Below are 26,749 nucleotides of genomic sequence, written 5' to 3'. Positions count from 1 at the left end.
TGACTTGATTCACAGGTATTACTTAAAGTTTCTAAGGAGTTTTTTACCTGGTTACACACTCGACTCTCAGGGATACAGGACCAATAATTTTTTTTTAGTTTACCACCTCTGAAGAGAGAGACAGGTGTCCACCAAGCACATTAACTGAATGCTTCTTACTCTGGATATAATAAAGAAATTTAATACATTTTATTTTATTTTTTTTTCTTTTGGAAAGTGCACAGTTCTTCGACATCCTTTCAGGGCACTATTCTAATTTAAATGTTTAATTTTATTTTTTTTTAACTTAAATGTGTATCTTTTTCTTCTTGTCTTTACAAATTTCTTTGTGTTTATTATTATTAGTATTATTATTATTACTTTAATGATAATAATAATAATAATAATAATAATAATAATAATAATAATAATAATAATAATTATAATAATAATAATAATACTTTATTTATTTATTTATTTATTTATTTATTTATTTATTTATTTTTTCTTCCTACTTATGCTCTAGTTTTTTTTCTATTTTTGTAATATTCAGTGTGTATTTTGAGAAAATTATACAGAGTTGGGCCAAACTTTATCTTTATTAATTTTTTGAAAATCTAAATGTTGATTTTTTTTTATCTAAATGTTAAATTTTTTACATAAATGTCCTGATCCTAAATATTTAGCCACATTTCTTAACTTTTAGTATTTTTTTCTAATATTTATCTAAAATTTCTAAACCATTAAAAATATAACACTTTTTGAAATTTTAACCTTTTTTAACTTTTTCAAGCTTTTAGAAAATAAAACTTTTTTTGCAAAATTCTTATCTTAATTATTTGTAAACTTTTGCAATTTTTTTAGAATTATGAAATTTTTGCAATTAATCAAATTCCACACATTTTTGATTAATTGCAAAAAATCCTTAAAATTCCTTTTTTAACGTTTTTGCATTTTTTTATTCTGCAAAGTTTTCAGATTAAAATTATTTTGTTTTTTAAATTTAAAACTTTTGCAAACTTAAAATCTCGAATATTTTTTGCAATTTTTTTTAGCAAAGATTTCTTTGCCTTAGATAAAACATTCAACATTCAATATATTCCACAAAAATTCCCTAAAATTTGCAGAAAAAGTGATGTCATAGAGCTAAATGTGAAGAAATGTTATTTGTAGTGTGTGAAACTATTTTCAGCATTTGTAGGCTCTGGCTTTCTTCTGTGTACCCTACCTGGGATCTCTTATCACATGTAAACATGGCCTTTCAGTCACACTGAGACTCGTGCGTTTTCAATAGAAGAGAAGAAGTTACCCCACACTTCATACAGAGAGTTAAACTGAGAGAAAAGATAAACATGACTTTGTGAAACTCTTTGCCTAATGACGCGCTGTTGAAAGCCTCTCAAACCTTCTCCAGGATTTATGGCTGGGTCAGCTTCTCCAGTCAAAATAAACCCAACACGAGCTCCACGCTGAAAAGAAGACATCAGCAGCTGCTCGTACAGAGTCAGAGCTGGAGAAATTCACTTTGGGTTGGAGCCAAGACTTTCTCTAAAAACTCTCCTTCATGAAATCTGTCTGCTCTTACTCCTGAGATCCCCGTCAGGCTTTTCTTAAAGCGGGGTACTCTGCCAGCTGTTGATCCACACCTCTCGCTTTGTTAATGCTGGAGCTTAGTGAGCATCAGCAGCGTGCCCTGGTTACCTGGAAAAACACAGGTTTTCAAAGAAAGCTGCTTTATTTTCACTCTCAATAAGATTTGGAGTAAGTTTTGATTCCCTACGTTAGCTGACTTTAAAGAGGGCTCAGCTGGTGAAGCATGCGCCCCATGTACAGGCTGTCATAGACCAGTCTGACTCTCTCAGGACCTCTGGCTGCGTGTCATCCCCCTGTGACCCCGTCCTCTCCTCTCCTTCAGCTGTCCGCTTCAATAAAGACCAGGGGAAAAACATTTTTTAAATACTACAAGTGTTTGACGTCCTCTGTCCTGCAAACCTTGGAGCAATGAAATGGTTTGGACCAAGGGTCTTCAACCTGCAGCTCCTCTGCAGTGGCTCCTTGTAGCTTTGAAAAGAATAGTTATTTTTCTTCCAGAGGGTATTGATGATTTAAGACACTGACTCTAAATAAAATCCTGTGTTAACATTTAGTTGAACTAAATCTTCATCCCATCTGTCAATAAAGCCTGCCACCGCTCTACTTCACCTCCTACAACATCAACATGCTTGTTATGTGGCAAGACGTTATTATGCAACAAATATTAATGAGTTGAGCAACATTATGGATGTGTTATCAAATTCAATAATTCTTGCAAAAAATTTTTCAAATTTTGCAAATTTATCGTTTCAGTTTTTTTTAATTAGTGCAATTTTTTTAAAGATTTTTCAATTTTTTATTTTTTTGCAAAGTTGAGTAATTTTTGCAAAATTTCGCAATTGTCTTTAATTTTTGAAATTCCTTTTCTTATTTTTGAACATTTTTTAAATTCTAAAGAAATTCATTTTTAATTAAATTTTTTTGCAAATTTATTAGGTTTCTTTTTTTTTCAAATTGGTGCAACTTCCGTAGAAATTTTATTTTTTTTAATTAATTTCTGCAAAGTTAGGTAATTTCTGCCAAATTTTGAAATCATTTTTATTTTTGAAATTCCTTTTTTTAATTTTTGCACATTTTTGAAATGTATAAATATTCCTTCTTTCAATCAAGTTTTTTTTTTGTTGCAAATTTATTAAGTTTCAATTTTTTTCAAATTGGTGCAATTTCTTTTGAGTTTCAATTTTTTTTATTAATTTTGCAAAGTTTAGTAATTTTTGCCAAATTTTGAAATTATTTTTAATTTTTTAAAATTCATTTTTCTTCTTAGAAGTTACATGTTGTACATGTTTTGCTTAGATAATTATTCACTAGTTTTTAACTTTGTATTGAATATCATACACTTCACAGTCTTGAATGGATAGATAGATAGATAGATAGATAGATAGATAGATAGATAGATAGATAGATAGATAGATAGATAGATAGATAGATAGATAGATAGAAAGAAAGAAAGAAAGCTTTCATATACATTTTTCTGACTGATTTTGTGAGGCTCACAAAATAATAATTAGAACGTCCATAATGTATGAGAAAATAAAATTATTACGGTAGTTGAATTATAATTGATAGGATGAAACTTTAGAAGGAAATACTGATATGTTATAAAATCTTTGGAAGAAGTGAATAACATGTTAGGACAAGGTGAAAAGGTGAGTTCCTGTCAGGTGACACACCTCGTATGAAGCTGATTGTGTGTTTAAGGCTCTGCCTGCTCCTTTAGGCGTTTGTAACCAGAGTGAGTTATTCCTACAGACTAACCCAGGAAGTGAATGTTCTCTGATGTGATCACAGCATGAGAATCAAAATGAAACCATAATGTGAAGCAGCTGATGGGCTCAGACCTCCAGCTGAGAATTCACCATTCCTCCATCTTGGCTCATTGCTCCTCTAATGTCTCTCCTCTTTTCTTTGTTCCTGTTTTCTCTGGGCCCGTCGCCCTGAACCCCAGTCACATCACGGTCAACTCCCCCGCTGTCCCGTGGAGGGCGTGGACAGGCATGTCCTGAATCTCTGACAGATGGTAATGCAGGCCACGTCTCCTCTTCACCTGCCACCAGAGCAGCGCGTTATGAGCATAACACGCCGGATGTTCGTGGAATCCCTACAAGACCACCACACACACCCTCCTGCTGAGCAGACGCCCCGACAAACCATCCGCCCTCATACCTCAGCTCAGACTGGAGACTGGAGGCCTGGAGACTTTGGCCCGGCTCCAATAAAAAGTCCTGAATGTGCTCGGTACGAAGGAATCTGCTTAATTTCAGCTCTGCTCTGTCTCTGCTTCAGTTTCTGAATGTTTTCACTTTGAAAAGACTCCAGTTCATCTGACAGACCGCAGAGTCCTGGTCATCTGCTGAGCTGTGAGCATCTGGAGCAGCCGTATAGAAGGAGAAGACCAGGGGTCTGATACTTTAACTGTCATAGGAGACGTTTGACCTCAGCTCATCTGGATTTAAGTCGTTCAGGAGACACAAAATCTGCTTTATCTTCACAATTAAGACTGTAAAGTGTATAAAACTCTAAACAAAGTTAAAATCCAGTGAATAATTATGGAACAAGAAATTTTTCGTTTTTCTATTTTCAATAAATTTGCAAAAAATAAAAAATTTTTTTTAAAAAAGGACAAAAAAAAATGTCAGCAATTTACAAGTTATAAAGTTTTGGAAATCTAAAAAAATAAATAAAAAAAATTATAAATTGCAAAAATTTTGAGTTTTAAAATTATGTAAAAAATTCAAACTTTTTTTAAATAAAAAAAAAGAAATTTCCAAAAACTGCAAAAAAAAAAAAAAAAAAGAGTTTTCAAATTTTGGAAAAATTCGAACTTTCTTTAAATTAAAAAAAGAGATATTTTCAAAAATTGCAAAAAAAAAATTGAGTTTTAAAATTTTGGAAAAATTCAAACTTTCTTTAAATTAAAAAAAGAGATATTTTCAAAAATTGCAAAAAAAAATTGAGTTTTAAAATTTTGGAAAAATTCAAACTTTCTTTAAATAAAAAAAGGAAAAAAAGAAATTTCCAAAAATTACAAAAAAAAATTGAGTTTTAAAATTTTGGAAAAACTAAAACTTTCTTTAAATTAAAAAAGGAAAAAAAAGAAATTTCCAAAAAATGAAAAAAAAAATGTAAATACAAATGAAATTAAAAAAATAATTATAATAAAAAAAAATAAATAAAAAATATTGGAAAGTATATAAAGCATATACAAATAATTCTGAACTTCAAAAAATGTTCAAAAAAATGAAATAAAAAAGTATTTTTTTAAAAAATGCAAAACAGTCAAAAATATATAGAAATGTCAACTATGTTATGACTTAAAAAACATTGGAATTTAAAAAAAAAAAACGAAAAAAAAACCCAGAGAAATTTAAATAGTGTCAATATCTTTAACTAGCAATAGCCTCTATAAGAAAAACAAAGAAAAATCTTTAATTCAATAACATTTTTTTAGCCAGCGCAAAGGAGTCAAAGAGGCCCCATGAGGCTCCAGAGCCACAGGTTGAAGACCCTTAGTGTAACATGTTAAAACAGAGCGACCATGATGAAATGTTTGTGGGTTAAAAAGAATCAAACATGTCTCAGAGTAAACTTCACAAACAACAGTGTGACACTCAGTTAAAGCCTGAATTCGTCTGTTACAGTCTCAGCTCTCCGTCGTGACAGTGGGTCACAGACTTTAAGTATCTCTGGCCTTTTGAATCAGAGTCTGTTTAATGTAGAAGAAAAAAAAGTCAGAAGCTTGTGTGAAGAAGTCTTTGATGTGGGGAGAAATCCCAAACTCCATCTGAAATCCCTCTTTTCCCTGAAACGGAGCGGAGAGGCTGAAAAAAGATGAATCCCCCTCTGCCAAATCTTTCTTCTCTGGCAATTTAAAAACGACTCTGCCTCTTTATTAAATCTGCTCTCTCCGTCTTTCTCTCTCCTCTTTTTTCTCTTTAATTCATCAGGCACCGAACACTTTCTGTGGCTTGCAGAAAAAGAAAGAAAAGAAAGAAAGAGAGGAGCTGAGGGACAGAGTAATAAGATTTAATGGTGACACAATTACAACAGTTATGGACGGTGTTTGTGGATCTGAACCAAGCATTGATTTCACAGATTAGAGGAACTCTCCTATGACAGTTTTCTCAGAGATTGGCACAGTACGTAACACATTTGTTTTTTTGTTTTTATTTTTTTAAATTGAGGACGTTGTGATGAGTAAAGACCTTAGATGGTGCTTAAATAAAGTGACTCAAACGAATCTCAAAAACCTGTTTTTGTCACACTGGTGCTTCAGAAAAATCTGATATATAAATGAGATGCAGAAGACCCGTGTGAGGCTTTTATGCTTCTTTACATCCTGCGCAGAGTTGGTTGGTGTCATTCCCAAACTGCAGGGGGCGGTGTATTACAAATGTACGTCTACCAATGTACTAAACGAGACCCAAAGAAGTTAGCCCTTCTTTACCACGCGAAACATCTGTCTCGGAAATTTTTCCAGGTCCTTTAAACTGATTCCTCTTCCCTGCCGAGAGCGGCTGCAATTTCACGCCATGAGTTATTTACCACTCGGTGATCTGTGTGTGAAGAGTCATACAGATGCCTGTATTTCTGTACTTCAACCACCAGGAGATCCAGTTCTTCCGATATCTTCTTTGCTTGTCTTTGTCCAGCAGGTTAAAAATCTTCGAGTGTACGCGGCACAGAAATTTTCTGCTTAAAAAGAAACGTATGAGGGGACGTAGGTGCGAAAATGACATCATTTGTCCTCACAAAGCCGCACTCTCTGAAGCTCGCAATCTCTGAAGTGTCGTCTAAAGCTGGAAGAAGTTGGTCTAAAGTTTTATAATTTTTTCAATTTACCTGTCACTGTCTGCCTCCAGTTTTCGCTGAAGAAATAAGAGACTGTATCGCCCACGTTTCCTCGTCCGTACACATCTTCTTATTGTTCTTTGTTGTCAAATGACACAAATTGCCAAGGCAGCTCATTTGATTTTATTGGACATCTTCAGTGTGCGACTCCATCTTCTGAAGTTCCTCCTCCTCTTCTTCTTCTTTTTGACGTTGCAGTTTCGAATACAAGAGTCCAGCTCCTAAACACCATAGAAGAAGAAGGTTGCAGAGTCCAGCGTGTGGTGCATGGAGGTATAGTGTGAAAACATGATTCGAGGACTGCGAACTGTTGGACTCAGCGATTAAGACGACACACAGCAACGGTATCAACGCGTCAGCTGGATCACTCCTGGGACTCAAACACCTCAACAGCTCAAGTACTTGGCTCATCTTCTGCACCAGAGTTTAGGGCAGTTTTTGTCTCATTTTTGCATTAAAATAAGATCCAACAAGTTTAAAATTCTCTCGTCTGATGTGTCGTGTTGTTGGAAACTGCAAAACCCAAACATACGTCTCTGCAGCGTGATGCTTGTGTCTGAAGTTATCTTCTGTACCTGCTCTACCAGAAGTTTTTTGAATTTATTAAATCCTACATTTGATGTCTTCATTTTTTATTTTCAATAAATTTGCAAAAATAATAATAAGAAAAAAAGAAATAGAAAAAAAAAATCAGAATTTGCAAAATTGCGAAATGCAATATTTAAGGTTTTTTAAATCTATATTTTTTTTCAATTAAACTGTTTTGAAATTAATAAATTTGCAAGAATTTTTAGTTTTCAATTTTTGGAAAAATTCAAACTTTTTAAAATCTATTCTTTTATTTATTTTTTGTTTTATTTCTTATGTTTTTTTATTTTTAAAAAAAAGAAATTTAAAAAAATAAAAAATTTTAAACACAAGTGAAATTTCCAAAATTAAAAGAAAATAATAAAATATTGGAAGATATATATATATATATATATATATATATATATATATATATATATATATATATATATATATATATATATATATATATATATATATATATATATATATATACATATATATATACATACAAATAATTCTGAAATTTTCAAAATTTGCAAAATAAAAATGGAAAAAAGGGATTTTTGAAAAATAAAAATTAAAAAGTCAAAAATATATAAAAATGTCAAACTTTGCAATCAATAGAAAAAAAAATGAATTTCAAAAAAATGCAAAAAAAAAAAAAATTTTAAAAACAGCAGAAAAACAAACAAAAAAATAAACAACCAAAATAAAATTAAAAAAAAAAACAGAGAAATTTAAATAGTGTCAATGTCTGCTGCTGAACAAAGACTGATGTAATCTAAAACTACAAGAACGAAAAGAAACAAAGGAAGAAAGAATAAGAAGCTCTACTTCTGAGTCGCTCTGAGAAAGAAATTTAACCAGACCCTGTTTCTTTAAAAGAGCCGTCGACGTCCAACTACAAACCAACAAGTTTCTCCACCTCATCAGAGTATTTCATCTTTTCTTCATGAGACAAAGACTAAAGAAACACAGCAGCTCGTAACCTTTAAAAAAAGACACTTGAAGGGTTTGGCTCAGAGCGCAGCGAGCTCAGAGTTTCTTTAAAGACGTGTGAAGTGATGAAACAGACTCTGACTTCAGCTGACTTCAGTTTAAGCTGCTGCTCCTCCGTTCCTCCACACAGATGTAATAAAAAAGACGATTTGCTCTACATTAGAAACTGGGTTAAATCTGACACGGCTCTTTGCAGACGTCGTTAACATTCACAGGCTCAGGTGAACCACGCTGCAGGTGAGATTGTTGCAGCTCTGACGGTTCAGAGAACAAAGGAAACGTTTGTCTGGTTTAATCATTAAAACAACTCTTTGAAGTGTTCAGGACGTCGCTCTCCAGTCCATCGTCGTCTCCCTGAGCCACACACACACTCTCTGCTCCGCTCACACAGATCGGGACAGAGTGTTTCTCCACGGGGGTGCCAGACGAAGTCAGGGGCCGATGGTTTGAGCAGACTTCTGTTGCCATTCACCCAGAAACACCAGGAGGGCTCAGAGAGCACGCTCCACGGTTTCAGAACGCCATCTTTAAACTTTTACTCCAAAGAAAGAGATTAATGAAACGTCTGAGAGTAATGATGCTGCTGCCGTTCAGAGGCTAATTAAAACCAAAGCTGTGATTTCACCGTCAGTTTCTGGTCTGGGTTTGCTATTCTTACTCTCTAATTGGATCTGCAGACTGAAAATAACTGCGCTCTGCTCCACTTTGATTTATATGGGTGGTCCTGGTGGCCAACAGTGGTACTGCAACTCAGAATTATTTGTAATTAATTGAACAAATGGAGAAAAAGGAAGACAAAGACCTACTGTCTACATACTGTAACCAAAGACTCTGCATTAGATTCAACACATGGAAATAAAAAGATGTGCAGGAAGACGTCGAGGAAACAGAATTAAACGAAGCCCGTCTGAAAACCCCAAAACACACCATGAATATGTGACTTAAATTACAACTATAAACTAACTAAACTCCATCATGTCAAGTCATGTTACATGAGCTAAACGCCAAGATAATAAAGGAACTCTCATTCACCGTCTGTGGGAATGTTCAAAGATACAAAGATCCTGGATTGAGATTATTAACTGTTTGTCTGAGGTATTTAAAGTCAAGATCCCTTTTTGTGCCAAACTTTGTTTATTGGCTTTATATCCAAAGGATTTTACAAATACAAAGAAACAAATCCCCACCATATTAAAATAACGGCCTAAGTCATTTTTTGATGAACATGAGTTTTTGTCTTAAATCATCTCTTGATGCTGGCTGTCTCTGGTAAAACGGCTCAAAGCTTCAGCTAAAAGGATAATGCTCTATAAGGGTGACTTAGGCCGTTTTATTTCTAGCCTAAGCCAAAATTTTTGATTATTAAGGATAAAATGTGTGACTTGGACAATTTATTAAGCTTTCATGATGACGGCTGCTTCCAAAAAAAAATAGAAAATATCTAAAAAATTTAAACAAGAAGAAACAAAATGTGAAACTCGCAAAATCTTCAAAGACTTTTTTTTTTTAATTTACATTTTTTATTAACTTAAACAAAACAAAAACAATGACAGTATGATGATGAGAGTTTGATTTTATTCTAAATTTAGCAAAAAAGCAACAAGTACAAAATTTTTTTCAAAAATTTCAAAAATACATTTTTTTATTTTATTTTTTTAAACTAAAAATGGTTTGAAATTTAAAAAATGTGGGATTTTTTTTTTTCAAATTTGACGATTTGGAAAAAACTCAAACTTTTTTTAAATGTCAAGTTTAAATAAAAAAGAAACTTAATTTCAAATTTTTGAAAAATGTCAAAAAATGGGATTGAAATTTTTGAAAAAAAAAAACAGTTTTAGAAATGTTAAAAAAATGCAAAAAATATATAAAAAAAAACTTGAGAATATTAAAACAAATGAATAAATTAAAAAAATGGAAATATAGAAAATTGGCAAAAAATTACAAATTTTAGGTAGACTACTTGAGTTTGATAATATATATTTAAAATATAATTAAACTCTTTTTTTTGTTGATATTTAATGTCTGTCCACATATCAAGCATGTATATTATGAGTATACCTACTCAGCGTATGACTGACCTGACATTTGTTTAATTTAGGTCGGAGTTATTTACGTTTTGAGTTAGCTTTATGGACTTAAAGGACAGGTCTTTACATGTTCTGAAACGTCTGTTTCCAAAGGGCCAGGAGTGAAAGCTGTTTGGGGCCCTGGTGTAGTAAAGTTTGGGAACTCCTGGTCTGAAGGACAGCAGCACGTGTTGACAAAACGGGGAAAAGCAGGAGGAGGAGATCTTTTTCCCAGGTGTTGGATATCATCTGGATTTCTGCATCAAACACGTGAAGCAGCTGCTGAGGTGAGGTCAATAAGATCCAATGTGAAGATGTTTTAGTGACACAGCACAGGTTATATCACAGGTCTGAGAAAGATAAGATCCTGTATCTCTAACGTCACGATGCAGATTTCGCTCAGATACTCGTCTTCATGATTCTGTTTGTTCGTTTGGACTCTGACGGTTTGTTTTCCAGCGTCTTACATCAGCTCAGCGTCTTATCTCTGACAACGAGGGGCCTTTCACGTCAGTCCCATCACAGCCGAGCGGGATAATCAGAGCTAATAGCTGCTCCGTGTGTCTCTGCTATCGGCCGTGTTGATCCAACATGTCCTGACACGCCTGGAGGAGCACAGGTGTGAATAACTGGATCAGAGACGGATGAATTTACTCAGGATCCTGGTACTGTGCGTCCTGTCCCGCCGTCACATGGCGGTCACGGCTCTGTGGGACCTTGGAGCAGAACTGAGCCGTGGTTAACGTGGTTAGTAACACCTGTGCCGTCCTACATGTGACCGGTCCGAGTGTCTGCGCTGAGAAACGCTCCAGGGCAGAGCACTGAGAGTGAAAGATGCAGTTATTAGGTCGGAGTATTCAGCAGAAACTCGCTGCCTCCTTATCACCGTGACCGCAGAATGAACGAGCCAACGTTTGACTTCTTATCGGCGCCACAGTGTTTTGCTGAGGCCACTTCTCCAAATTGTGCAAGCAAAGCTCATTTTTAACACAACAGAGAGCATCCAGGAGGGTTTATATCCGCAGTTTGTCAAGTGGAGGGTGATAAAATCAGCCGCACCGAGCGTTTAACGACGTATATGAGCATGTCAGGTGTATTTACCACTGCACTGATCTGTAAAATCATCTCCGATCTAAATCCTCCTCACGTGTAGAGAGATGTCTAAACTCCATCAGCTGCTGCTGCAGTAAAGCCATGTTTATTCAGCCTGTAATTAAAGAGCATAATCCAAAAGTCATTACAGTTTTATTGTTGGAAATTGGCAACGCAATAAAAGGAAACCCGGTTAAAGCTCGCTGCAGTGGAGCATCAGTTCGCCGTGGCGGCGTGCCATCAGAGAGCTCCTCTGACGGGCCTGCAGAGGGAAGGTCGACTCTTTGCTTTACACGCTTTAGTTTTTGGCTGTGAGAGCCACACAAACGACAAAACGTGGAGAACAAAACAATCAGTGTCGCTCCAGTGGATGCAATAATTTGACGACTATCATTCAGGGAATTTCTGGATTTTTTCTCCTGAGCATAAAACTAGAAATGTTTTTAACAAACAAACTCATACGCTCAGACAAACTGATGGAGGAGTGAACGTTTCCTCGACATCTCCAGTCAAGAGGATGAATTAAAATAAAATTAAATTAAAATTTCTTGTTATTTTTTCATCTCTTTTTCGTCATCTTTGTATTTGGAGTGGATCATCACTTTGTTTGGCTCATTTGTTGGTCGTGGACACCAAACTTTTTGTGTCTTCAGTGATATTTTTACTACTTTTTCTCCTGTGTTTGTCTGGAGATCCTACATGTAACCATGGCTGCATTGTTTACATGTGAAATCAGCTGTTAGCAGCCTGTAGCATGTCAATGCTAACTGGTGCAAGGTCAGATGTTTCCCACAAGGTGAGGAGAAGGAGGTGAGGACGACGTGCTGGTTCGACCTGTCCTTCCATCCATCGTTATTGGGGACGTAAGATCTATCTCCAATAAGATGGATGAGCTAGCTGTGCTAACCCAGCAACAGAGGGAATACCAGAGGGCAGAGTAGCATCATGCTATTCAAAGACATGGCTAACAGAGCTAACAGCAGACACCAACGCCACATTGGAAGAGCTTCCAAGTACCAAGTACTGATTCATGTAAAATCATATGGTGCTATGTTTAGGTATCCAAATGCAAATGTAAGAAAAACAAGCCAATACCAATAGAACAGGAGAAAAGTTACTTGAATACAGACATGTTTTAAGTTCGAAGCAAATTTTCAAGCAATTGTCTTTTTCCATTGGCAGATTTTTCTTTATTTGTTACAGTAATTCAGACCTCATTTTGTGTTTAAATAACTTGAAATCAGACATTTTTATGGACTGCTCAGGTTAATGTGGCTTGTATCAAGTAACCGAAGACCATTTTTACTTAAAGTAAGACGAAAACACTTGATAAGATTCCAGTTTTTCAGAGTGAATCCTTGTGACTGAGAGGGAGTGGAAGAGAAGGGGATTTTCCGACTGGACATGAACACAACATTACAAGGTTAAATACTGGGAAGTAAATACAGGAGTTCCTCGATTTACGTGGTTCTCGACTTTACAACGCCAATAAATATAAATAAAAATTAATAAATCCAGTACAGTGTGTTCATTTTTACTAACAGGATGTTGCTCCTTGATTTTCCCATGAATATAATGTAGCCTTTAATTCATGTATTTGGATAGTTATTTAGAGATTTAGGGGGTATTTAGGGTAAAAATCAACTTACGTGGAATTTGGTAAAACTGTATGCTGAATTGAAAACTTTGATATTTTGTTATTGGACAAATTAATATTAATTACCTCATAAACACAAAAGTACTGAAAACTGGTGCCACTGAGTACTGATACTTATTGCCAGGTACCGAGCATCGGTAAATTTTTACTTTAATCTCTCTTTTTTTTTTTTACTTTTTTCTCTTCATTTTGATTTAATCCCAAATTTTTTTAACTTAATTCTCAACATTTTGACTTTACTCTCCATTTTTTAGACTTTATTCTAGACAATTCAACTTTTTTCTTCATTTTTTAAAAACTTTTTAACACTTTGACTGGAACCTCCAATTTTTCCACTTTTTGGATCTCCAAACTTTTTTTCCCCACCTTTTCCTTTACATTTTTACTTAAATCTTTTTTTCTCTTCATTTTTCATTCTTTTTCTCTTCATTTTGACTTAAATCTCTAACTTTTTGAAACTTTTTTCTCTTCTTTCCAACATTTTGACTTAATTCTCCATTTTTTAGACTTCTTTCTAGACATTTCAACTTTTTTCTTCATTTTTCTTTCAACTTTTAAACAATTTGACTGTAACCTCCAATTTTTCAACTTTATTCTCATAATTTGACTTGGATCTCCAAACTTTTTTCAACTTTTTTCTTAACATTTTGACTTTAATATTTTTTTTATTATTATTACAATTTCCCCTTTTTTCTCTTCATTTTGACTTAAATTTCCAAACTTTTTTCAAATTTTTTTTTCTAGTTGTTTTGACTTTAATCTACATTTTTTTGTACTATTTCCTTACATTTTGACTTTGACCTCCAATTTTTTTCTTTTTTCCTTAACATTTTGACTTCAATCTTCTCCTTTTTGTCCCCTTTTTTTCTCTTCATTTGATCTCCAAACTTTTTTCCGACTTTTTCTAGTTGCTTTGACTTTTCCTCAACACTTGGACTTTAATCCTGACCTGAAAAATTATTTTCTCCATTAAAAATGTCCCTAATCCACTTCTGTACATAGAAAACTGGTGCCACTGAGTACGGATACTGTTTACCAGGTATGGTACCGTTTCAAATGTGAAAGGTTCCCGTCCCTACAGACCACATCTGAAGCCGTCTTAAAATGTGAACGTCATAAGACAAAGGAAACATGTCTTAGACACTAAAAGTCTTCCAGACAGAAAAATCTGTCTGGGTTTATCTCGTGTTCAGCTCTGGCACGTCTCAAAACACGAGTGGCGTCTTCAGATTTGTGTCTTGAGACGCTTTGAGGGCTGGGTGTGTACGCAAGCACATGAGGTTAAAAACAAACATGAAGCCCATACTCACACAGCATCCACCCTCAGAGGACGAACTGTCAGATCTGATCAGTAAAAAAGAAAACCATGCGCCTCCACCTCCCGTCACCAACGGGTGAAGCTGAGGATCTGGAGGTTTACAGGAAGAGGAATCATCAGACCGTCCTCCTGGATCCGTGATCAGATTATGGTCGTATCATCGCACGCTGTGGAGGCGTGTGTTTGTGCTCGTTTGTGTGTGTTTTGTGTGTGTTTGTGTGTGTTTTGGTGAGGCCGGGGCATAAATGAGTTATGGGACCTCTGGATGTTTTCAGGGGGGAGGGGTGACTGATCGCTACTCCTGCCGTTTCTCAGGTCATGTGACGGGGTTCGCCCTGAAGCGGCCCGTCGTGCTACCATTGACCCCTTGGAAAGATTGTTGCCATGGTCACACGACGCCTTAATGAAGTAATGAATCACCGCGGCACACCTCGGCTCAGACACATCAGCGCCTCGTTGAGGGCCCAGGAGGAGGAGGAGGAGGGAAAGGGGGCGGGGCCAGGACCCCATAAAGACTCTGCAGGGTCTGGACCCAGGTGGCCGATTGTTCCAAACGTAGTGAATCTGAATTTGTCTGTTAATCAGCAGCAGACAGCACACGCCTCATTCATCCCGCTCTGATTACATTAACGAGGCGGCTCAGACGGCGCCCGTCCATCCTCAGCTCACATCAGGAGAGGGAGCATGAACTGAGCCACAGGACGGAGAGTCTGCCTCTGGTTTTAGACGTTTACAACAAGAGGAGGAGCTGGGAGCCTCTGGTTGGTCTGTGCTGGAGTCAGGATCAGTTAGCCTAGCTTAGCATAAAGACAGAGTGATTACATACTGTGAACAAACAACATTATGAACGCATGCATCATAAAAATAAACCATATAAACCAAATTTAAACTCTCCCCCAAACAGAAAACTTTCTGTGTAATTCACGTTTCTCTCCACACCGACCCGTCACACGCTGACTGAACCACATCCAGGACCGATCAGGACCTGGAGCTGCAGGATTTGGAGGTTTCGCTGCTTTTTCTGGTGCTGGTGAGGGCGGCTGTGATTGGATTAGAGGTGTCACCTGACGCGCGTGCAATATTTTTCAACTTTTTCTCAACATTTCGACCTAGATCAACAATTTTCTAATTTTATCTCTAATTTTTTACTTTTTCTCAAAATTGCGGCTTTGATCTCCAACCTCTCCCTACTTTTTCCAAACAATTTGACTTTGATCTTCAATTTTTTTTCAATATTTTCTCAACACTTCACCTTTAATCTCCTATTTCTTCTCTTTTTTAAATGCTAATCTAACTTTAATATAGCCATTTTTTTATTCTTTTCTCTTCATTTAAACTTTAATCTACAAAATTTATCAACTTTTTCTTGTCGTTTTAACTTAAATCTCCAATTCTTTTCAGACTTTATCCCGGACAGTTCAACTTCTATCTCCAATTTTTGACTTTTCATAACAATTTGACTTTAACCTCCAATTTTTTCAACTTTATTCTCAACATTTTGACTTTAATCCTTTAACGTTTTTCAACAGTTTTTCCTGACATTTCAACTTTAATCTCCAAACTTTTTTTTCTTCAAATTTATCTCATCACTTTTTTCCTCTTAATTATGAGTTAAAAAACCAAACTTTGACTTTTTTTCTACTCATTTTAACATAAATCTTCATTTTTTTCACTGTATTCAGTACATTTCAACTATTATCTCCAATTCTTGACATTTTCTTAACAATTTCTCCAAGTTTTTTTAATGTATTCTCAACGTTTTGACTCTTATCGTTTAACTTTTTCAACTGTTTACCTGACATCCCGACTTTAATCTCCAATTTTTTTCCATCTTTATTTCATCATTTTGACTCTAATTTCCATTTTTTGAAACTGTTTTCCTCTCCATTTTGATTCCAATCTCTAAACTTTGACTTTTTTCTAATCATTTTAAATTTTCATTTTTTCAACTTTATTTGAGACATTCCAACTTTTCTCTCCAACTTTTGACTTTTTGTTGACATTTTCTCTATTTTTTTTCAGTTTTATTCTTAATATTTTGACTTAAATTTGAAAACTTTTTCATCTGTTTTCCTGACATTTCGACTTTACTCTCCACAGTTTTTTTTTTTAAATTTTCTCATCATTTTGACTCTAATTCTCATTTTTTAAAAACTTTTTTCCTCTTCAGTTTGACTGCAAACGCCTTAAATTGGACTTTTTTCTTGTAACTGAAACTTAAATCTTAAAGTATTTGAACTTTAGCCTAATAATTTAAACATTTATCTCCAGTTTTTGAATTTTTTTTAACAATCTGACCTTAATTTCCAATTTTTTCAACCTTAATTCTTAACATTTTGGTTTAAATCTTCAAATTTTATTGTCTTTTTCTCATCATTCGGACTCTAATTTCCTTTCTTTCTTTCTTTTTATTTTTTATTTTTTTCCTCTTCATTTTCATTTTGACTTTAATCTTCAAACTTTTTTCTTTTTTTCTTTTTTCTTTTTTTTTTTTTTTACTTTTTTCTGGTCACTTTAACTTTAATCTTCCTTTTTAAAGACATTATTCCAGACATTTCTTTTATCTCCATTTTTTTTTAGGCTTTTTTTCAACATTTTGACTTCAACCTAGAATTTTTGTCAAATTTTTGCTCGACATTTGACTTTAATCTTGACCTGCCTTAAATTATTTTCTCCATCAGAAACAGCCCTAATCCACTTTGTATCACTTCCTGTTGGAGGGTTTTGAAACAAACCTTCAGACGGTCCGGCCGTCCTGGTCTGCAGACCCTGATCTGATCCCGGTCTGAGACGGTTTGAGATAACATCAGACTGACTGAGAGGCTGAGAGATGTGGTTTCACTGATAGCACACACACAGATCATGTGTTCACACAAATTAATTCCCTGATGGAGGATTCAGAGCGGCTCAGCGGACGAGGAGATGAAGAGGCCGAGGAAAGCAGAGGTTCGGAGCGTCTCCAGTAAACACTCTTATCAAAGTCAACACCTCGAGCAGGTGTAAAATGATTTTCTGCTGCTTTAAAGTAGAAATTAGACACGTTAGCTGAGAGGATTTCTGTTCGTCAGCAAACTCCTCCTTTAACACCGCACACACCGTCACTCCTCAAATCTCCCTCGACACGACTCCTCAACAATAAAGCGCAGCTCTGACGGCGTGGCTCTGGACTTTACATGTGTTCAGTAATCCTCGTGAAATTCAATTCAGTTAAAAAAAAAAAAAACAGGGTTTGCATTAAGGAGCCGGAGCCTCCAGGCGGCTCTGATAAGGCCTCCTCCTCCTCCTCCTCCTCAGCCACATTAGCCCTCTCAGCTGTTTACGGCTCTGCAGAGGAGAAATCAGAGCCTCAGCGCTCGCTCCGTTCCCACCGCCTGAAAACACCGGCTTAAAATTAGAGTTTACTGAGCGTTAGCAGCGTGCTCGCCGCTCCTGGTGACAGACCTTTTAACATTTCCCACAGCAGAGCCAGATTCTGTTTCTGCTCCACGCACGGCGAGGTATGCTCCTCAGGGTCAAGACGGGCCCCCTGAAAGTGGCCCCCTGCAACTTGACTGACAACTGCAAGTGCAGGCGCCAACGCCGTTAACCTCGGAGCGTTCCATCATCCAATCACATTAAAGCCCGGGGCGAGGATGCCTCCAGGTGTTAATGTGCACGGTCGGCACTTTTGCTGCAAACACTTTTGGCTTTTTCAGTCAAACTCTTCCTCCTCCCTCTCTGACCCGTTGTTAGTCCACTGAAGGTTTCACCCGGACATTTATCACCGCTGAAAGCTCGTTGTTCAGGGCTGGTTTATGGTTCCTGTCAGAGGTCGGCGCTGGTTTTTTGTTCCCTCTTTTCTGAGCGGAGCAGACAGTCACAGTGACACAGCAGAGACCTCATGGTTTTATTGAGCAGAGCAGTTTTTATAGAGACAGTCCTGAGCAGCTGTTAGCTCTGAGTCCAACGAGTCGTTGCCTTTAGCGTTTATGAGAAGCTGTCGTCAACCCTGCTGCTGTTTTATGAAACCCTAAAACTTTTACTTTAAAATATCAGATCTGACAAACGTTAGCTACCCTAAGCTGGTACCATACTGCAAAAAACTGAAATCTTATCAAGTGTTTTTCCTATTATTTTCAGTAGAAAATGTCTTTTCAGACTCAATCTGAGCCACATTCACCTGATTAGTCCAGAAAAATGTCTGATTTCAAGTTAATCAAAGACAAAATGAGGTTTTGCTAACACCAGACACCAACTGCCCTCTGGTATTCCCTCTGTTGCTGGGTTAGCACAGCTAGCTCGTCCATCTTATTGGAGATAGATCTTACGTTCCCAATAACGATGGATGGAAGGACAGGTCCATGTCGTCACTTCTTAGCCCAGCACGTCATCCGCAACTCCTTCTCCTCACCTTGTGGGGAAACATCCGGCCTAGCACCAGTTAGCATTGACATGCTACAGGCTGCTAACAGCTGATTTCACATGTAAACAATGCAGCCATGGTTACATGTAGGATCTCCAGACAAATACAGGAGAAAAAGTAGTAAAAATATCACTGAAGACACAAAAAGTTTGGTGTCCATGACCAACAAATGAGCCAAACAAAGTGATGATCCACTCCAAACACAAAGATGATGAAAAAGAGAAGAAAAAATTACAAGAAACTGACAAAGAAGAGAGAGCTGCTGCAAAAGGCAGCCATAGCCAACAGGTTTTTTTTTTTTATTTTACGAAAACTTTTCTTGTCTGTTTATGCAGCTTTGTATGCAGGACTCAAACTTGTTGGATAGAGGTTTTCCGGGAAGGGAGATCATCATACCTGCTGATCATGGGGGCAACCTGGGACCAGATCTGGATCTTTTTGTCAACCAAAAACTACAGTGGCCGAGACCCACCACCGATGCAAACAAAAGTACCTGCAAACAATAAAGAAACACTGCAAACAAAAATAAAAATCACTGGAAACAATAAAGAGACGCTGCAAACAAACAAACAAACAAAAAAAAAACGCTTCACATACAAGGTCATTCACAGAAGTTATTGGACCCCCTCTAAGATGTCTAAACTAAAATTGAGGGAATCTGATGTGTGTTGGAGATGTGGAAATAATACAGGTACACTCATACATATGTTATATGAATGCCAGAGGACACATATTTTATGGGAAAACTTAATTCTACTCCTTAATAAAATATTCAGAACAAATTTGGTTCAGAGCCCTGCACTTTGTATACTGGGTATAATCCCAGAGGGGGTGGATTTATCCACCCAACAGATTATGTGGTGTAGACTAGCCCTTATCACAGGCTGTAGGATTGTCCTTAGGCATTGGAAAACAAAAACTGTCATCCCATTTAATGAATGGCTGACAGAAATAATCAAAATAGCTAGTTATGAGCAATTATGTTTTAAACTGAATAATAGACAAGAGGTATTTTCGAAAGTATGGGGCACTTTTGTGAGCATGGTGCTAAATGGCTGAGGGAAAGTAGATATTACAGTCACATATGTGTGTTTGTATATGTTCATGTGTGTGTACGGTTAGGTATGTATGTGTATGTACGTGTATCTTTTTTGCTCTTTTCGTGTTTCCCTTTTTTTTATTTTATTTTATTTTTTATATTTTTTATGTATGTATATATGCATGTATATGTGCGTGTGTACGTGTATATGTGTATGTATGTATATATATATATGTATGTATATATGTGTTTGTATGTGTATATATATATGTGTATATGTGTATGTGTGTGTATGTATATGCATGTAACACACTTTATTCTCATTTTCTTCTTTCTTACTGTCTGTGTTTTGTATTGTTGTTCAAAAACAATAAAAAGTGAGTTGCAAAAAAAAATAAAAAGCTGTTACAAATTAAAAAAGAAACGTCACCACAAATAAAAGAAACACTGCGGCAAATTAAAAAGTTAACGCTGCAAATAAAAAAGGCACGCTGCAACGGAAATGGATAATACCGGGGACTATATTTGCAGACGCACCGGCATTTCCTGAGAGGAGAAGTTGGCGAAGAAGAAGAAGACGGGTGGAAATTGTTTAACGAAAAAGAAAATAAGTGAGAATGCTCGTGTTTAATGTCACTGTGTGTCCTTTCTACTGTGTTGTTTCCATAAAAAACCCTTTCATCTAAAATCAAACACACAAGGTCTGTAACAGGTTTCAACAATGGTTACGTCGCCATTTGCATGTTGCACCTGTTTCTTCTTGGACTAAAAGTCAATCAAACCCCTCGAATTCAGCTGACCTTACAGTTTTGACCCTTCATGACTTCTTTACTTCTCTTCAAACCTTTAAAGTCGATGAAATGTGCCAGAATCCTCCACTCGACTTCAATATTCTCTGCAAGAAATTTAATTTTTAAAGTTGGTCTGACTCGGTTTGCATCGACGGTGAGCGTCTTCTCTACAGCGGGGAAATAAATGCATGAAGGATTAGTGAAGTCACGACTTTGGAGAGAAAAACTGACTCAGCTTCAACCTTTGAAAACAGAGAATCCTGCAGAAACCGTAAAACTGTTATGAGTCTTTCTCCAGGGACGACGACAACGAGACATTTAAGTTCCTGCTCCTCATCCCCAGGAGGCAGAGGAGAGAGTTTCAGGAAATCCTGAGATTCAGCAGAAATAAGTTCAATCTATGAGTTATATCACTGAGTCTGCTCGAGGCCACTTTTCTGTTTGTTTCTTATGAATTTGTGTTTCCTCCGTTAGCCTCAATTAATAATTAAAGCAATATTTATACACGTTAGAGCAACTTTGAGCATTTTATTGTCAAAATGAGACAGAAAAAAAAGTGTTTTCTGTCTCTGCTTTACTTTTGCTCTCTTCAGACTGGACCGTGTCGTGTTTCGGCCTCACCTGCAGCCTGAACACAGGTGTAGCCCCACAAAGAGCGTGCAGCATCGTCTGTATCTGGATCCTTTGTGGAAACGTGTTTTCTCTCTGCTGCTTTGTTTTATTTGCTTGTTTACACCTCGGCTCAGCGAGGGGGCACAGCAGCGTTTCAAAGGGACACGGTAACCAGGGGAAACTGGAAACAGCAGCGACCAGCGCTCGCCAACAAAGGCCTGCAGGGGAAGTAACAATGGCAGCTTTTTGTCTTTTTCTCCTGCACTCTGTTTTTATGCTGAAACGGTGGAAACAAAGGCGATGAAGCGGATGTTTGGGAGAAAAGCTTTTCAACAAAGCGACACAAACGGTGATGTGATATTTCAGAGCTGTCACGGTGGGGGGGCTCGTGTGGGGACAATGGGAGTGGTCCTGCCCTCCAGACTGAGCCGGGCCCGGCAGCGTCTTGTCCTCTCCGTCTCCAGAGCCGTAAACGTCTGATTGGATTTATTTGGGAAGTTTGTTGAACCTGCTCTTACGTAACCCTGAGGTGTCGCCGTTGTCTCAGGAAATTTAAAGTGTCATCAGGAGCTTATTTATCATTTCCACGTCTGTCTACAACACGCGTTGAGTTTCATTAAAATTTAACCATGTGGTTAAGAAGCTTTCTGCATCGTTAATATTCCTCACAGAGCAGAGACAGCTTTGAGCCAGCTTTAAGACAAGACAAGAGGAAAAATCAGTCAAAAACAACCACATGGGCACGAGAAGGTATTACATTCGCTTGAAGAAAAAAAAAAACAACTCTGTTTTTTTATAGTAATTTATTCTTTCGTTTGTTTTTTGTGGTAATTAATTTTGTTTTTCGGATTGATATTTTTTTATTGTTTTGTTTTTGTTACAATTATTTCTGTTTGTATGAGTTATTTTTTGTGGTAATTAATTTTGTTTTTTGTTTATTAATATTTTTTTATTGATTTGTTTTTTGTTATAATTATTTATGTTTTTATGATTAATTTATTTGTGGTAATTATTATTTTTTGATTAATATTTTTATTATTGTTTTTTTTTGTTATAATTATTTCTGTTTTTATGAGTAATTTTTTTGTGGTAATTAATTTATTTTTCCTGATTAATATTTTTATTATTGGTTTGTTTTGTGTTATAATTATTTCTGATTTTATGAGTAATTTTTATTGTGGTAATTAATTTTTTTTTTCTGATTAATATAATTTTTATTGTTTTTATTATTATTGTTATTATTATTATTATTATATCTGTTTTGTGCCATAATTATTTCTGTTTTAGTTTTTTTTTCTGTTTTCGGATCACTTTTTTCCTGTTTTTCGGAGTCATTTTTTCCTGAAGTATCGAGCTACTTTGAAATCCCGTGAGAACCTCCAACCTGCAGACGACTCCCGTGGATGTGTGGTGGCTCCTGTGTCCCGCACGGATCAGAGATCCTGTTCGGCACATATATGCCTTATCACAAAGCCAATCCCAATGCTCAGTACACAAGTGACTTCACGTGTTGATTAGCGAGTGGAAGAAGCTAATCAGAGCAGCTACGCTAGCAGACGTAGCACGGAGGAAGAAAGACAACCACAGTGAAATAAAATGCAAAACAGATAAAGCTTTTTCTTTAACGAGGGTGAAGCTAGGCTCAACTTTCAGGAACTTGGAGAGGAGCGACGTGAGTTAGCTTTTTGGTGTGGGCTGCCGCTGGCACTGAGCCAAGGAGAAGGGGCCCAGTTTGAATGTTGTGTTAACAGACAAATAACCAAAACTCCTGTAGACCCTACCTTTAAACAAGAAGAAGAAAAAGAAAAGAAAATTGCAGTTCCTCAAGCGGCCACTTGAGGCTGGCTGTACAAGTCAGGAGCCACATTCACAGCCATTCAAAAAAGCAGATTTCTACAACAGAAATAAACACGTTTACAACATTGCACAAGAAACAGTTTTGGTCTGAACAACTCATTTTCTAAAGCAGCACAGCAGGGGGATGGATTTTTATTCAACTCCTTTTTCAGAGATAGAAAACTTAAAAGTTTTTCGTGATGCCCCAGCTGAGGTGACTGTCAGCAAAGAGGCTAAAGGCTCATCTCCTTTCTCTGAACTCAGCCTCAGAAACAGACAGGGCTGCAGTCATGTACGAACAGTAGCCGTGGCGTGTTGGGTCTCGTGCTCACAGACTGATTTATCCGTGTTCCTGCAGCGTGTGAAAAAGCTCCACACACCCACAGACCTTAAAGATTTCAGCTGGTCTCTGTAAATGTCAGCCGTGGAGCCACACTGACAGTGAAAGTGCTTCCTCCCATGATCCACCGTGGCCCTCTGAATGACTTCCTGTCTGTGACACGCTGACTGTGCACGGCGGGGGGCCGCTGGGGGTTTATTCTGCGCGCTGCACGCTGATTGTATTCTGTCAGACTCGGGACAAAATACGCTGTGATTAATTTTCTTTTGGCTCACTCTCTAAATTGGCCATCTGGTTACACGAACACACCGTGTGTGTGGGAGTGGGCTTATTGACCCACTTCATTGTTCAGGCTTTTGGCCCCTCAGGGCCACAATATTTCATACATGTGGGTCAAGGACTCAGTGGGTTGAAGCTGTGTTTGATTGTAGACTGTGTTTATTTTTATGGACAACCATAAATCATCAATTTTAATAATAACGGCAAAATCATATATCACAACGTTTAAGCAAATATCTTTCAGTGATAAACTTTGGATCTGAAATTTGATTTGACTTTTTATTCATTTCAGAATAAAAAGTCAAAAAGATGATTTTTTATCACAGTAATTTAAAAGGCACACCATGTCTGAAAACATGTTTTGGCACTTTTGCAAATCTTCTTAACCCTTTGAACAACATGACTGTTAAAATATAATATGATATGATATCCTGATACAGACAGATTTACTTTTACTATTTCATACCAAAAAGTTAAAGTGAGGAGTTTCTGAGTGATCTTTAAAAGTCTCCCTTCCAGAATATTCCTGAACGTTATCCACCCTTTACAATGAGATTATCAGCACCAACATAGATTATTACCGCCTGCTATTTCTCAGCTAAAGGCCAAACACAGGCTAAAGGTTACAACAGGAGCTATAGGCTAAGACACAGGCTAAATGCTACAACACAAGCCAAATGCTAAAACACAGGCTAAAGGCTAAGACAAGAACTACAGGCTAAAATTCAAGCTAAGGGCTGCAACACAGGCTAAAGGCTGAAACACAAGCTAAGAAGTAAAACAAAGGCTTAAGGCTACAGCATGAGCTACATGCTAAAACACAAGCTAAGAGCTAAATCAGGAGCTAAATGTTTAACACAGGCTAAAAGCTAAACCACGAGCTAAAGGCTAAAACAGGAGCTAAAAGCTGAAACATAAGCTAAGAAGTAAAACATAGGCTAAAGGCTATAGCATGAGCTAAATGCTAAAACACAAGCAAAGAGGTAAAACACAGGATAAAGGCTTAAACACAGGCTAAAAGCTTAACCATGAGCTAAGAGCTAAAACACTAGCTAAAGGCTAAAACACAGGCTAAGGCTAAAACCTAAAGGCTGAAACACAGGCTAAAAGCTAAACCCCGAGCTAAGGGCTAAAACACAAGCCTAGAAGTAAAACACAGGTTAAAGGCTTAAACACAGGCTAAAAGCTTAACCATGAGCTAAAGGCTAAAACACTAGCTAAAGGCTGAAACTCAGGCTAAAGGCTAAAGCAGGGGTAAATGCTTAACACAGGCAAAAAGCTAAACCCCGAGCTAAAGGCTAAAACACAGGCAAGGGGTTAAACAGTTAAAAGCTAAAACATTCAGCCTGTGTTTTAGCTAGAGGCTAAAACAAAGGCTGAATGCTACAACACAAGCTAAATTGTAAAACATAGGCTAAAGGCTTAAACACAAGCTCAAGGCCAAAACATTAGCTCAAGGCTAAAACACAAGCTAAAAGCCACTTGGCTGTGAGTAGAGAGAAATATAGCCAGCTGCTAAACTACGGTACAAACTGACAGTGTTAGCTTGTTGTCAGGTTTCAAAGTGTAGCTCTAACTGTTGATAAATCCCTTACCTCGTGGAGCTGGATCTGGGAAAACTTTGACTTGAACAACTCCATTTATTTCCAAAATTAACACCTTCTCTGTAGCGTTAATGAGACTCCAAGCCTAAAGGTGGCGCTGCAGTCCAGTCAAAACAGCTCCTCCTCACAGAGTCTTTAACTTTTAACATTTTTCTTTAAAACCTTGTTTTTTAAGGGTTCCTGTCATGGATTCCTCTTTCAGTGCTTCCAAAAAAGTGAAGATCAGATGGAAAATATTTACCAAAAGGTGTCAACTGCTGAATATTCTGTTTTTAACAGACACAAAGATTATTGCCAAAATGTTTGAGTAATAGAAATAAGAAAAGATACTTGTGTATTTTAAAGAAGGATAATTCAAAAAGAAAATGAACTTGTCCATGTGGAGGAAGCAGAAGTGGTGCCCACACTGTGAGTCTGTGTCTGCTCGTTTTTTAACTTGTTCATATATTTATAGATGGAGCGTTGGAGCAACGCCAGACTTCCACCTTGCTCAAAGGCATCTTGACAGAGCTAAAGAAGTGAGCTGGCTCCTCTCCAGCCTCCATATTTAAGTCCATACTGGGACCTGAACCACTACACTCCAGTCCAAAACCAAGTCCCTGCAGACTCAACAACTGCTGCCCCAGATAATCGATACGTGAACCCAGCTCCTCATCCTCATCCTCATCCTCATCCTCATCCTCACCCTCATCCTCATCCTCATCCTCACCCTCATCCTCATCCTCACCCTCATCCTCATCCTCATCCTCATCCTGGGCTTAAAGCTGGAGACGCAGAGCGGCAGCTGGAGGTCGATCTGTTACACAACAGTTAGAGAAAAGTTTGACTCAGTGACGAAGAAGCTGAGCTCTTTAGCTCTTTAGCTAACAGGCTAACAGGCTAACAGGAGCAGTCAATGCTATTACCATTTAATCTGGAGGTGTGAGAATAAGCTCCAGTTGTGGATTAAAAATGTTAATTTGTGTTTTTCCCTCAGCCAGAGTAACAAACATGGATTAATAAAATTAGACGCTGATATTTTTATTTTGCAGAGAGTAGCTTTACCAAACTAGCTTCTTGTTTTCTGATTTTTTATCCTTGTGATTCAGATCTGAAGTGCTAAAGCCTTTAGGAAAAGGTTGAAGAAGATTTTTGATCCTGTTTTGCACGTCTCTGTACGAGTTTCAGTCAGAAGTCTTATGCCTCACAAACCAAAGCGAAGCCTCAGGAAACGTTTGTCTTCTGCAGGTGTCAGGTTTTTCCTCTCAGGAACATTTATCTCTTTCTTCTACTCTCCCTCTCATTATAATCCTCAGAAATGTTCATTTCTAGTTAAATAAATAAAAACAGGACGTTTTAATCAAGGTTAATACAAACTGCTTGCAGTGAAGTCTTTGGATTATACCGTACAGCTGAGACAGTCTCCACAAAGATATGTTGCTGCTGAATATGTAAATTTAATTCCTCGATGCTCAGAGCTACACATTAAACACTGGTGAAGGAAAAAAAAAAAAACAACACGACTCTGAAATCCTTGAGAAACAAAACAAAATGGAAGCTGTGGAAAATCTGGAGGATACGATGATTTTGTTGATGTTTATATTGTTTTGTTACACTCACATCTTTTGTTTTGACTGTTTCGACTTATGCTTTTCACATTTATGGTCTTCAGATCCTCAAACTTTCCTCACATTCAGGCCAGATGATTAATTTTCTGCTCCCCTGACTTGTTAGCATCTGGA

General features: G+C 36.9%; 1 protein-coding gene across 1 annotated transcript in view; it reads right to left on the bottom strand.

Annotated features, from left to right (window-relative positions):
* Positions 1-26,749, bottom strand: part of mcama (melanoma cell adhesion molecule a) — a 113,645-nt gene that overhangs the window by 86,552 nt on the left and 344 nt on the right. The window lies entirely within an intron of this gene.

This window comes from Halichoeres trimaculatus, unplaced genomic scaffold, assembly GCF_033239565.1.
Source record: "Halichoeres trimaculatus isolate MK-OKI-2021-1 unplaced genomic scaffold, fHalTri1.1 fHalTri1_scaffold_6, whole genome shotgun sequence".
NCBI classification, from domain to species: Eukaryota; Metazoa; Chordata; class Actinopteri; order Labriformes; family Labridae; genus Halichoeres; species Halichoeres trimaculatus.
The sequence above is the reverse complement of the archived record's forward strand: the minus strand, read 5'-3'. Positions and strand labels throughout refer to the sequence as shown.